The sequence below is a fragment of the Dama dama genome, chromosome 33, assembly GCF_033118175.1.
Source record: "Dama dama isolate Ldn47 chromosome 33, ASM3311817v1, whole genome shotgun sequence".
NCBI classification, from domain to species: Eukaryota; Metazoa; Chordata; class Mammalia; order Artiodactyla; family Cervidae; genus Dama; species Dama dama.
This window is the reverse complement of record NC_083713.1, coordinates 59815328-59827508: the sequence shown is the minus strand read 5'-3', so window position 1 is coordinate 59827508 and position 12181 is coordinate 59815328. Positions and strand designations below refer to the sequence as shown.

At 40.9% G+C, this 12181-nt stretch overlaps 1 protein-coding gene across 2 annotated transcripts in view; it reads left to right on the top strand.

The window, feature by feature from the left end:
• Positions 1–3471: 3471 nt before the first annotated feature.
• The window catches only part of SPOPL (speckle type BTB/POZ protein like), a 51112-nt gene continuing 42402 nt past the window's right edge, over positions 3472–12181 (top strand). Inside the window, exon 1 of one of the 2 annotated variants that reach the window (XM_061135602.1) lies at positions 3472–3695. The gene's annotated coding sequence lies outside the window, so the exon portion shown is untranslated. The remainder of the gene's footprint in view (positions 3696–12181) is intronic. The other variant, XM_061135601.1, reaches the window with a different exon arrangement.

The window sequence follows — 12181 nt, the reverse complement described above, 5'->3', positions numbered from 1 at the left end:
ATAAAAGGCCTAGTATCAACAACAGTGAAGGATAATTACTAAAAGAGTTTTTCTTTTCTTTCCACCTAAATTCCAAAAACTAAATGTTAAGAGTCTGATCACAAGTGTTAGCTTGTGAAAAGTAAGACCAGAGTGGTTCCCTTGAAAAAAATTTAAGATAGGAGGGTATATGGTTAGCAGAAGCCAGCTCATTAGAAGAGAAGCATCTGGTGAACCACATTAGTAGGGTAAGGGTATGAGGCAAAATGTCCAGGGGAGCTCAGAGAGCATGTCACTTAGGATTCATGAAGGATACTGTTTGCTAATAAGCACATCGTTACTTCTGTTTTATCTCTAAACAGAAGATAATACTGGATTTATGAATTCTATAGGTTTTGACAGTTAGAATTGGAAAATGATAGTACAAAACAGGGTGGTAGTATGGAAGACACTGGTAAGTCGGTTATGCCATGAAATGGAAATAACTGTGGTGTTTAATTTAGAAAAGAGGTATAAGATGCCACAGTCACTAAAACATCAAATTGGAGTGCATGGATAGCTTTTCAGACAGAGACTCATAGGGCGGAATCAAGAAGATTCAAAATCTGGTCCTCCTCGGTGTGCATTATGCGCTCAGAGAATGAATGGCTCTTCTGATCTGTGCTAACTGCTAACCTATTATCTGCAATAAGAGTTTCCAAATCAGCCACATCCACTGAGAATCGGACTGGTTTCCTACAGAAAACTGACAATGAGCAGCAAAAATCAGTTATCATAAAGTTTCTTGGCATCTAAGGAGTTGGATGGTCATGACAGCTAATGCCTTAAGCAATGTAAACTTGATACATGACTGGAAGCTCACTATGCTCTACACTAGTGATAAAGCTGTTACTTATTTCTATATTTTTAGAAGTTACTTATGGCAGCATTAAACTAAAACCTCTTTTAATAATCTAATTTTCCAATAGGTATCCAACAAATCAAGAAAGGAAGTTCTTTAGGGGAAATCAAATCAAGAAAGGAAGTTCTGTAGGGGACTGGTAATAAATCTTTAATCTATGATGATCATAGTCATCTTTTACTTTGCCAAACTTTTCTTTTTTGTGGGGTGGGTATGCCCCGAGACTTGTGGGATCATAGTTCCCTCCCTCAAGGACGGAACCTGGGCCCTCCACAGTGAGAGCAAGGTGTCCTAACCCCTGGATTATCAGGGAATTCCCAATCACATTTTTATTAGCGTTAATTACAAGCCATATTCAGTTCAGTTCAGCTCAGTCACTCAGTCATGTCCAACTCTTTGCAACCCCATGGACTGCAGCACATCAGGCCTCCTTGTCCATCACCAACTCCCAGAGTTTACTCAAACTTAAGTCCATTAAGTCAGTGATGCCATCCAACCATCTCATCCTCTGTCATCCCCTTGTCCTCCTGCCTTTAATCTTTTCCAACAACAGGATCTTTTCAAATGAGTCAGTTCTTAGCATCAGGTGGCCAAAGTATTGAAGTTTCAGCTTCAACATCAGTCCTTCCAATGAACACTCAGGACTGATCTGCTTTTGGATGGACTGGTTGGATCTCTTTGCAGTCCAAGGGACTCTCAAGAGTCTTCTCCAACACCACAGTTCAAAAGCATCAATTCTTCAGCACTCAGCCTTCTTTATGGTCAACTCTGACATCCATAGGTGACTACTGGAAAAACCGTAGCCTTGACTAGACCAACCTTTGTTGGCAAAGTAATGTCTCTCCTTTTTAATATGCTGTCTAGGTTGATCATAACTTTCCTTCCAAGGAGTGTCTTTTAATTTCATGGATGTAGTCACCATCTGCAGTGGTTTTGGAGTCCAAAAAAGAATAAAGTCTGTCACTGTTTCCACTGTTTCCCCATCTATTTGCCATGAAGTGATGGGACTGGATGCCATGATCTTAGTATTCTGAATGTTGAGCTTTAAGCCAACTTTTTCACTCTGCTCTTTGACTTTCATCAAGAGGCTCTTGAGTTCTTCTTCACTTTCTGCCATAAGGGTGGTGTCATCTTTTACTATTTACTGTTATTTTATCAGTGGATAAATTCACCAAATACTGCCAGAAAAAGAATGACATATCCTAATACTGCAAAGAAAGCAAGCCTAGGGGAAAGACTATAACAATACCCGGAGGAGCAATTCAGTCAAGTATTGAGAGCCACCAAGTACCACTCATTTCTTAACTCACAATTGGAAATCTACTGAAGGATTTATTGCAGTTCAATTCCTTGAACATATTACATTTATTAGTGCATAATAATGGTCGATTAAAGAAAGTGCATGAGTGATAAGAGGTTGACACAGCTAAAAGGCCTGGGCAAAAATTACATGTAATTTGTACTGTTTATGTCACATACCGTAAAGTTAACACACACACACAATGAGTACAGCAAATAATAGTAACTGATTTTGTTCATGTTTGAAGAACATGAAATTCTGCACTAATATTTCCTCTCCCTACAGTCCCCAATATATCAATGCTCATTTTCCCTTGTTTTTTAACTCTTTGCCTAAGGCAACTTTGAGACCTGATTATGCTGATCTTATCTCCTTTCTGAAATTCTGGCTATAGCGGTTTGTATTCCACCCACGTTTTTTGTGTTAAATACATAAATAAGATTACATTCTCTGAACTCCATGAGGCAGTCACCTCATCTCTTAAGACATTTGCTTAGCTATAGCTCTATTTACCACCGTCCAGTCTCTGGAGGCCTCCTGCTCTGATATGCCTCTCAAGCATCCTTCAGCCGCCCTGCGCAGACCCCTCCCTTCCTAAGCCGGCTCATCTCCTCCAACGGAAAACGCTTCCACCGTGGCACTTCATTTGCCTACCAGACTGTTGTCTTTATCCGTATTGAGAGACTATACTCCCGTTTTGTTGTTGCTGATTTTCCCTTTTGGCCGCGCTGAGTGGCTTGCGGGAACTTAGTTCTCCACCAGGGATGGAACCCGCGCCCCCTGCAGTGGAAGCGCAGAGTCTTAACTGTTGGACCGCCAGGGAAGTCTCTATACTTCTGTTTTTGTTTTAGGGAGTCATATAGTTCTGAGCTCACAGGAAGCGATCGGTACAAATTGTATCTTGGCTTTCCAGCCTGGTACAGCCCTAAGAAAACCGTGCGCAGAAAACAGCAGTCGCCTTTCACACTGACCCTAGGTCAATTAGATAAGCTGTTAGGGGCGGGGATCAGTGAGTTTTTTAGGAAAGTTTTATGCTGCACTGAAGCGGGGGCGTCCCTACCAGGCTCGGCTCGGCCGGGGATGTGGAGCCCGCCAGGCTGGGAGCCAGCGCCCGGCGCAAACGGCGCCGGCTACATTCAAATCCCGGCGGCGGATCCGGCCCGGGCCGGAAGTGCCCGGCGCAGGAAGGAGGGAAGGCCTCGCGAGCCGCCGCCGCCGCGCGCACGCGCCCTCGCGGGCTGGGGCTGGGGCTGGAGTCGCAACTCGGAAGCCGGGGCCCGGACGGGCCCGGAGCGGGGGGGCTGCGTGGGGGCGGGAGCGGCGGAGGCGGCCGCCCCTGGCGGCGGGTTTGTTTATCCCGGGGAAGAAGTTTAGGAGCGGGAGACAGGAGAGAAGGGCGGACTGGGGAGGAGGGATGCGGCTCGGCGGAGGCGGTCGCCACAGGGACTCGCCGCCATCACCTCAGCCGGAGAGGAGCCGCCGCAGGGACTGCCCGCCGCTACCCCTCACGTCCGGGTAGGTGCCCCTCCCCCGCCGCGGTCCCGGCCGCAGCCGTGGTCGCTTGCTCCCCCCTCGACCCCGGGACTCACCTGCAGTGGAACCCAGCGGCCTCCTCCCGCTTCTCAGCGCCCTCCTCCTCCTCGGCCCAGGACCCCCGCTCCTGAGGGTGCCTCCCGCCCCCCGGCCCCACCCCCGGCCCCCGGACCTCCCTAACCTCGCGAGTGTCTGCTTCCCCTGGGAATCATCCCCTCCCCCATTGACTCCCTGCTTCCTTCTGCCAGGATCCCCCCGACCTTCCTCCGCAAGCCTTGCCCCTTTGCCGGCCCCAGTCTCCCCCCTTTATGAACTGTAGACCTCCGCGCCCGCCCTTTAATACCTTGTCTGTTTTCCCACCCTGAGTCCTGCCTAGAGCGAGAAACTGCCCCCCACCCCCGCGTTCACGTCCAGACCTCCTTATCCCAAAAGTATACACTCGAAAGTACCTCCATTACCCCGTTTCACGATGAATTCTCAGCTTTGCAGCCGGACCACTGGGTGCCTCCACCCTGGTGACCCTGCCCTCAACCTCCCTACCCCCAGGTACAGATTGCCCTCCCATAATTCTCCCTCACCAGGTACATCAGACGGACTCTGCGGTTCAGGGTCCACGACGTCCTGACTTTATCATCTTTCTGCTCCCTCTGTCATCCTTTCCCCTCACTCCTCTTGAATCTGTGCATTTGTGTAACTGAATTACAGAAAGGCAAGGGGATGGGCAGAATTTTCTCCTTCAAAGCAGTAAATCGAGTAGAAATAGGATTCACCTTCTGCTTATCCCAGCTTTTGGCATCTTTCTCTGAATAGTGTCATTTACAGCCAGACTTCTGAAGCTTCTGGTGCTTTGTCTGTATTTGAAAGACTCCTGGGCCTATATTATTTCATTAGAATACTCATCTTCCTAGTGTTTCCATAAAACTGATGAACCTCCTGTTTCTTAGACTGGAAATTTAACTAATAAAAAAGTTCAAATTTTGAAACATTACATCTCTCCTGTCATAATGGGGAAGGTGGAATATTTCAAATTATCATCCTGCTATTCTTGAGATAAATGGTGCCCAGTGGTTAAGAGCTCAGACTCTGAACTGTCAGGATCTAAATCCCTGCCTTTCCATCTACCATATCTGGCCTTGAGCAAGTTACTTAATCTCTCTGTGCCTCATATTCTTACAGCTGTAGAATGTGGATAGGAGTGTACTTCATAAAATGGTGGTGATAATTGCATAACTTAATTCAGGTAAGATACAGCAGTGCCTGATAAGAGTTCAGTAAGTGTGTCTTTATCGTCATCTCTTAGCTTGATTTGGCTATTGGTAGGTTAATTTTGAGAGAAGTGGAGAGAAGGAAAGCTGTCTTTTGCTTTTTTTATTTTAACAGCTTTTATGATGTAGCTATGATTCATATTTTGTTGCTGTATAAAGTAGTTCCTTCTAGTGTGAAAAGTACAGTTTTAGCTCCTTATTGTCAGGTAAGTTACCAGGCTATACGTTCTATCAATTTCAGGTATCTATTTGGAAATTTAAAATTATCTTTGTTTTGGGAGTAACTGAAATTGAATTGTGTAGCGTATTTATCATAGGGAAAATGAGGATTTCACTGAGGAAAATTGTAGCCCTACAATTAAATACTCAGAACTATTAAGATACTTCATACCTGCTTGTCCTTTATGTTGAATTGCTACTAAGGATAGAGCTTTGGCTTCCATTCAGAAGACTCATTGCTTTTCTCTTAGTGACTGGTTTTATTCACATGACTGTGTCTTAATGTTCCCCAAGTTTTACTCTTTAAAATCGTAACTAATTTTGTCATATCTGCTCACATCCTGTGCATTGTTTTCTTGATACTTTTTTTTAAACAACTCACTTTTTTAAGAAGTCCAAATAAGTTCCGTTAACTTAATGTTGTTATAAGTAGTAAAAGTTTGGAATCATAATTTGCTCTCCTAATTACACATAAAAACATGTGCATATGGAACTTTCAAATATTTTGCCTGTGTATAGCTTAAAATCTTTTTTTCTTTTTTTTTGTATTACCAATGGAATGTTCTTTAAACTTTGGCTGACACTGCCTCTGCTGCTTATGCTATTCCCTGACCTAGAATAACCTTTGCTTTTTCCCCTGCATATCCAAATTCTACCTATCTTCCACCTCTTTACTGTTTTCCACATAGTTCCTGCCAACATTGGTTTCTATTTCTTGGCTTTCCTACTGTCTGTATTCTGCATTTTTGGCTTTAAATAATATAGACTCCCCCAGTTCAAGAAAAATGAATCCCATAGAATCATACTTTTAAAGTTTGTAGAAACTTTGAAGGGGGTGGAATGAAATTGACAATTAGTAGCTACTTTGTGCTAAGCACTATTGCTTTGGTTTTGAAAAGAACCATTCTTTCCAAAAATATTTAATGAGCACCTACATCATGCCAGGCTTTGGAGAATACACAGGAGCAGCCCTTTTCAGCAGGGGTTCCAGTAAATATCAGGCCCTATTGCTCTAAAGCATCCAAAGTATGTAATGAATTAACTACTCTTCTATGCACCTAGATTGGTGCTAGCTCTGCCCTATGCTTGAGAAAGAGAATTGAGGAAATAGTAACTCAACTCAGTTTCTGTAGGGTTTAAGTCTTCTGAGAAAAGTTCCATCAGAGAATAATAATATAGACTGTTTTTTGGTGGGTTTTTTTTGTAATTTCACTGACAATGAGCAAGTAAGAAGATAAAATTATCTTCTAAGAGCACTAGTAAAATGTTAAAGATAATGATAATCACTAATACTTCTAAAGCACTGGGCCAGCCATTCTTTCAAATGATTTATATATATTAACTTGTTTAAATCTCTCAACAGTCCCCCTTTGAAAAGCCTTTATTATATCTCCATTTCACAAATAAGGAACCTAAGAATCAGATTACTTCCGCAAAATCACACAGCTAAGTAAGCAGTGGAGCCAGTCATATGGTTGTAGAGTCTGTTATCCTGTTGCCTCTAGACCTTCCAGTCTTCCGATTCTTCTTTGGTTACTTTAAACAAGATTCTTCACCTTTCTGAAAAAAAATTTTTTTTGGTAAAAATCTCAGCAATGGGATTTACCTGTCTTTTGTAATTAATCCTAGGGGTAGTGGGAAGCCACTGGAGAATGTCCAACAGCTGAATAAGTTCCTTAAATTTTTGCTTTAAAACCATCACTTGGCCGCTCTGTTGAGGACAGATTGGAGACAAGCAAGAGTAAAAGCAAGGAGACCAGTTAGGCCAGTGCTTCTCAAACTTATCAGTGGCGAAAGACCTGTTTTGTTTTGTTTTACTTTATAGTTTGTGTGGTACTTTGGTAATGTACAATAAAACGGATATGTGTCTGTCAGATTGCTCTAAAAATTTCTGAGTGCCCTCTGTTGCTGTATTTACCTTGTCTCACACCAATAACAAGCGTTTGTGGATCAGTGTGAGTCCACAGATCACACTTTGAGCAGAATTGAATTCAGCTATTTTTGTAATTTGGGCAAGAGATAATGAAATCTTGGTCCAGACTTGGCAATGATAAAGTAGCAGTATTTGACAAATATTTGAAAAGTAAAGTTAATAGGATTTGGTGGTGGATTCGATTTAGAAGTCTAGGGAGAGGAGAAAGCTGATTTCCAGGGTTGGTGGTTCGTGTGCCTAATATGGGGGAATACTGGGGGAAGGGAGAGCAGTTTTGTGTTAGTTTCTGGTGATAGGGGACATATTGATCGTAATTCTGTGGGGAATAATCAGTATATAGCTGTTAATGGATGTCTTAATGTGGAAGGTGGGGGATGAGATTGCCTAAGCAGACAGTACAAAGAGAAGATAAAGGGATGTGGTCCCTACGACTCTTCAGTATTTAACATTGAGAAAAAGAACTGGAGCAAAGGGGAAAGAGAAGATATAGCCAGAGGTTGAAGGAGATTGTCCTTATCATCACTGAAGCCAAGGCAATAGGCCAAAAAAGGAGGGTGTGGCTAATCTATGTTGATTGAAGCTGAGAAATCAATTAAGTTGGAAATTAGAGAGAACACAGGGCTTCCCCAGTGGCTCAGTGGTAGAGAATCCACCTACCAATACAGGAGATGCAAGTTTGATCCATGGGTCAGGAAGATCCCCTGGAGAAGGAAATGGTAACCCACTTCAGTATGCTTGCCTGGGAAATCCTATGGACAGAGGAGCCTGGCGGGCTACAGTTCACTGGGTCACTGAGACATGACCTAACGACTTAAACAACAACAAAGAGTACACATTGTATTTTATGGGCAAAAAATTTTATGTCTCAGTTGTCTGTCCATCCATAAACTATTTGATTATGAATTTTGTCTTAATCTGCCAAAGCAACAATTAGAGATTTAGGATAAAATGTGATCTATAACATGAAGCATGTCTTCCTCTCTGAGCTCAAAGCCATGTTTCTGTTTATCGTTAATCTGGGTGTTCTGTAAGCATCTCAAACTCATTCATTCATTCATTCATTTAGAATATATTCAAATAGAATATATTTTTTAAGTACTATTTATCAAGTATTAACTATTACTAGACTTTTCAGAATTCACTAGGACCCCAGAGTCTAGGGACAATGGACAGTTAAATGTTGTGTAGTGTGATCAGTGCTATCATAGCAGTTTATTCAGGTTGTCTTGTAAGCAGAGAGAAGGGGCCTTAGGGAAAGCTTTCAAAAGAAAGTAGACCATTGGACAGAGCATTTCAGAAGGACAAATGGAGAGATGGAAAGGGCGATGCAGGGGTGGAGGAGTTTATTTGGAAAGCTTGCAAAGGCAAGGGATTGTGACTGTCACGTATGGGTGGTAGATTAGAGAATTCAAAAGTTTGCCTCTTGAACTTGTACATCTTTCTGTTTCCTTTTTTGATTAATATCACTAGCTATTTAGCCACCAAACACAGCTTCTGAATACCTTCAAAATTTAAAGCTTTTCTTTGTTATTGTCCTAGGTGGTGTTTTGTTTCTGCTGGTTAGCTTTATATTTTATAACCTATATTTATAGAATCATTAAGTAATTGATAGTATAACTTGAATATTTTGGTTATATTTTAATGATTTTTTTTTTTCTTGGATGGGAGAAATTTTATACATATAGCTTTTTCTCAAATTTAGAGAATTAAAGTTAAGGCCTTGGTAAGGATTGCTAGGAGTTTACTCCTGTCCATCAGGTGTATGGTCAGTGATCATACTTAGGGTCTCAGTGAAATAATAGCAGTCCCCTGATACTGTAAATGCTATTTTAGATAGTCTAAATGGTCTGAGACTTAAAGTCTTACATCATAGTAGAACACAGTTTATTTTCAGGGATTGCTTCATGAAGAATGCTGTAATTGGCAAAACCTTAGTTGACCAAAAAAAAAAAAACATATTAGAGAAATTATGTTAAAATGGGCTTTGTTGTTGTTCAGTCACTAAGTTGAGTCCAACTATTGCATTTCAGTTCAGTCACTCAGTCATGTCCGTCTCTTTGTGACCCCATGGACTGCAGCACACCAGACCTCCCTGTCCCTCACCAGCTCCCAGAGTTTACTCAAACTCATGTCCATTGAGTCAGTGATGCCACCCAACCATCTCATCCTCTGTCGTCTCCTTGTCCTCCTGCCTTCAATCTTTCCCAGCATCAGGGTCTTTTCAGATGTGTCGGTTTTTCACATCAGGTGGCCAAAGTATTGGAGTTCTGACTCTTTGCAACCCCATAAACTGCAGCACACAAGGCTTCTCTGTCCTCCACTATCTCCCAGAGTGTGCTCAAATCCATGCCCGTTACATCAACCGTCTCATCCTCTGCCGTCCTCTTCTCCCTTTGCCAGCATCAGGGAGCTCTTTTCCAGTGAGTATTCAGGGTTGGTTTCCTTTAGGATTGACTGGTTTGATCTTGCAGTCCCAAGGGACTCGCAAGAGTCTTCTCCAGCAACACAGTTCGAAAGCATCAATTCTTCAACGCTCAGCCTTCTTTATGGTTTACCAACACAGTAAATAAAGGTTCTAGAAGACATCTGTTTTAAAAAAACAGGATAGACTATCAAAATTTTTGCTTTTGATATCCTTTCTTAAGTTTTTGTAGAAACATCATTATTCTAATCTGCTAAGGCAGTCTTCCTTCCATTTTATATTAAAATTATAACTTAAAAAAAAGTTCTTTTATTAGTTCCTCCCGTCTTTTGCTCATCTTCTCCCTGGTTTTTAGTGTTTTAAATCTTAATAAATTCTTGTACAACAACTATATATTTTTTGTATATTACAGTTCTTACAGGTACACTTTCCCAAGCCTTTTATTTATATATACATATGCAGAACTCTTCAGATATTCTTCAGACTTACCTACATGTTCTAAAGGAAAACAGGATAATTTTTAACATTAAATTCTGAATTATATAGCTATGTGAAATAGAACTTTACATACATAAAAAAATAGTTTTTTAAAAATTTGGTCTACAGATATAAAATAGCATTACCTCAAACTATGGCTGGGATAGGTTGTTTATACACTTAAAGTGTAAGTATTACAGGAATAAAAATAATTAAGACTAACGAATACAAAAGAAAAGAGGTTTCACTCTGCTATGAGGTGGTGCAGTATCTCAAAGGTTGTGTGTAACTGAAAAGTAGCATGAGGCTTTTAAAATCTTATTTGAGATTTACTACACCATTAAAGAAGATACCATTGTTGCCTGTCTGGGTATATTTACAGAACAAATCTTCAGTTTTGTGAAAGTGCATTTTAGTCCCCTCCCTCCTGCCCCATCAAAATTAAGTGATTTTTAAGGTAAAGTGCACAGTTGGGTTTTTTTAAAGTGCAGGGTGGGTTTTTTTCTTTTAGTTGTAATCTGGATGCAGTTTTGGTGTTTTAGTGGGAAGTTACCTTGAAAGGTAGCTTTAACCACTAAGACAAAAGCAGACAAAGAAAAAATTAAAACATTATTCATTCTGTAATTATCAAGGCAAGTATTGACACAGGAATATTTAAATAAATTGAATTTTTAAAAAACATTTATTTATTGACTGCACTAGTTCTTTTTTGCTGTGTGTGGGCTTTCTCTAGTTAAATTGTGGAGCACAGGCCCTAGGCACACTGCCTTCACTAGTTGCAGCACATGGACTCAATAGTTTGAGCTTTCAGGCTGGAGAGCCGGGGCTCCATAGTTATGGTGCGGGGGCTTAGTTGCTCTGCAGCTTGTGAAATCCTCCCAGATCAGGGATCAAACCCGTGTCCCTGGCATTGGCAGGCAGACTCCTATGCACTGTACCACCAGGGAAGTCATGAATGAATTGAACTTTTTATTTATTTAAATTTTTTTGGTGGCCACTCTTAGGATCAGTTTAAACCTTTGATAACCAGTTAGCTATGCAATATGGTCATTAAGTTTAACATGTCCAGTTTTGTTAGAGTAGTTCAAGTAGGACATGGGCACACACCAAGCGTATCTGGTCAATTCTGGTTGCATTCAAAGTATATTTTTTAAAAAACTGAAATACTTAAGTGAGCATTTTTATCAGTGGCATTTGAGAACTGGCTTGAATCAAGTGGTACTGGCGAGGTATCTTGATTTATGCTTTCCTGTTGATTTTATTTTCTCAGGTATCTCAATTTCGCTGTTATTTTGTCTGCCGGCCTTTTCCCACCCCAAATTCTTTATTTCTCCATCAAATTGTATAATGAAACTAGTTATTTTTCCCTAGCAGTATATAATCAGGTTTAGTTCAGCGTGGGCCTGAGAAAGTGACAACTTATTGCAGTGTAAAGATACCTCTACCTGCAATTTCGTCACACATCATTTTGGGGAAGAAATACGCTTTTTAAAGCCCTTGTACCAGACCTGTGGAGTAATTTAGAAATTTCTTCTTATTTACTTAGCACTAACCCGTGAGGGTCATAGCGTAGGTTTTTGAAGCATGCTTGCGAGCAGTTACCAGATGTGCTGTTATTTTATGTACACCAGAGAGAGCACTGTCAGTTGCAGTTGTAAAATGCCATCAGTTTCAGACATACTAAAATATATACTTTTTTAAAAATGGGTATCTTAGAATTTATGAAATGTGCCATAAGTGCTGTTTAATGTTAAGGTTATCACCCAAGATCATCAACATAACCAACCTCCCAACATCAAGTGAAGTCAGGATAAACTTAGTTTTACTTTACCTCAGAGATCTCTAGGCAGTATAGCATAGAGGTTAAGAGTACATCCAGTCTGCTTTTTAATAGCTTTCTGAATTTAGGTAGGTTACTTAGCGTCTCTGCCTCAACGGTCTTATCTGTAAAATGGAAAAGATAACAATATCTACCTTGTAAGAGTTGTTATAAGAACCAAATGAGTTTTATTTCCATTTAGAGTAATGCTTGCCACATAAATTGCTTTGTGTAAATGTTGGTTAATTAAAAACAGTTAAATAAATAAGATTCTTAATCTAAGAATAAGGAGATGCTTAAAAGGAAGGGGAAAGGATCTAATATAGTTCATTG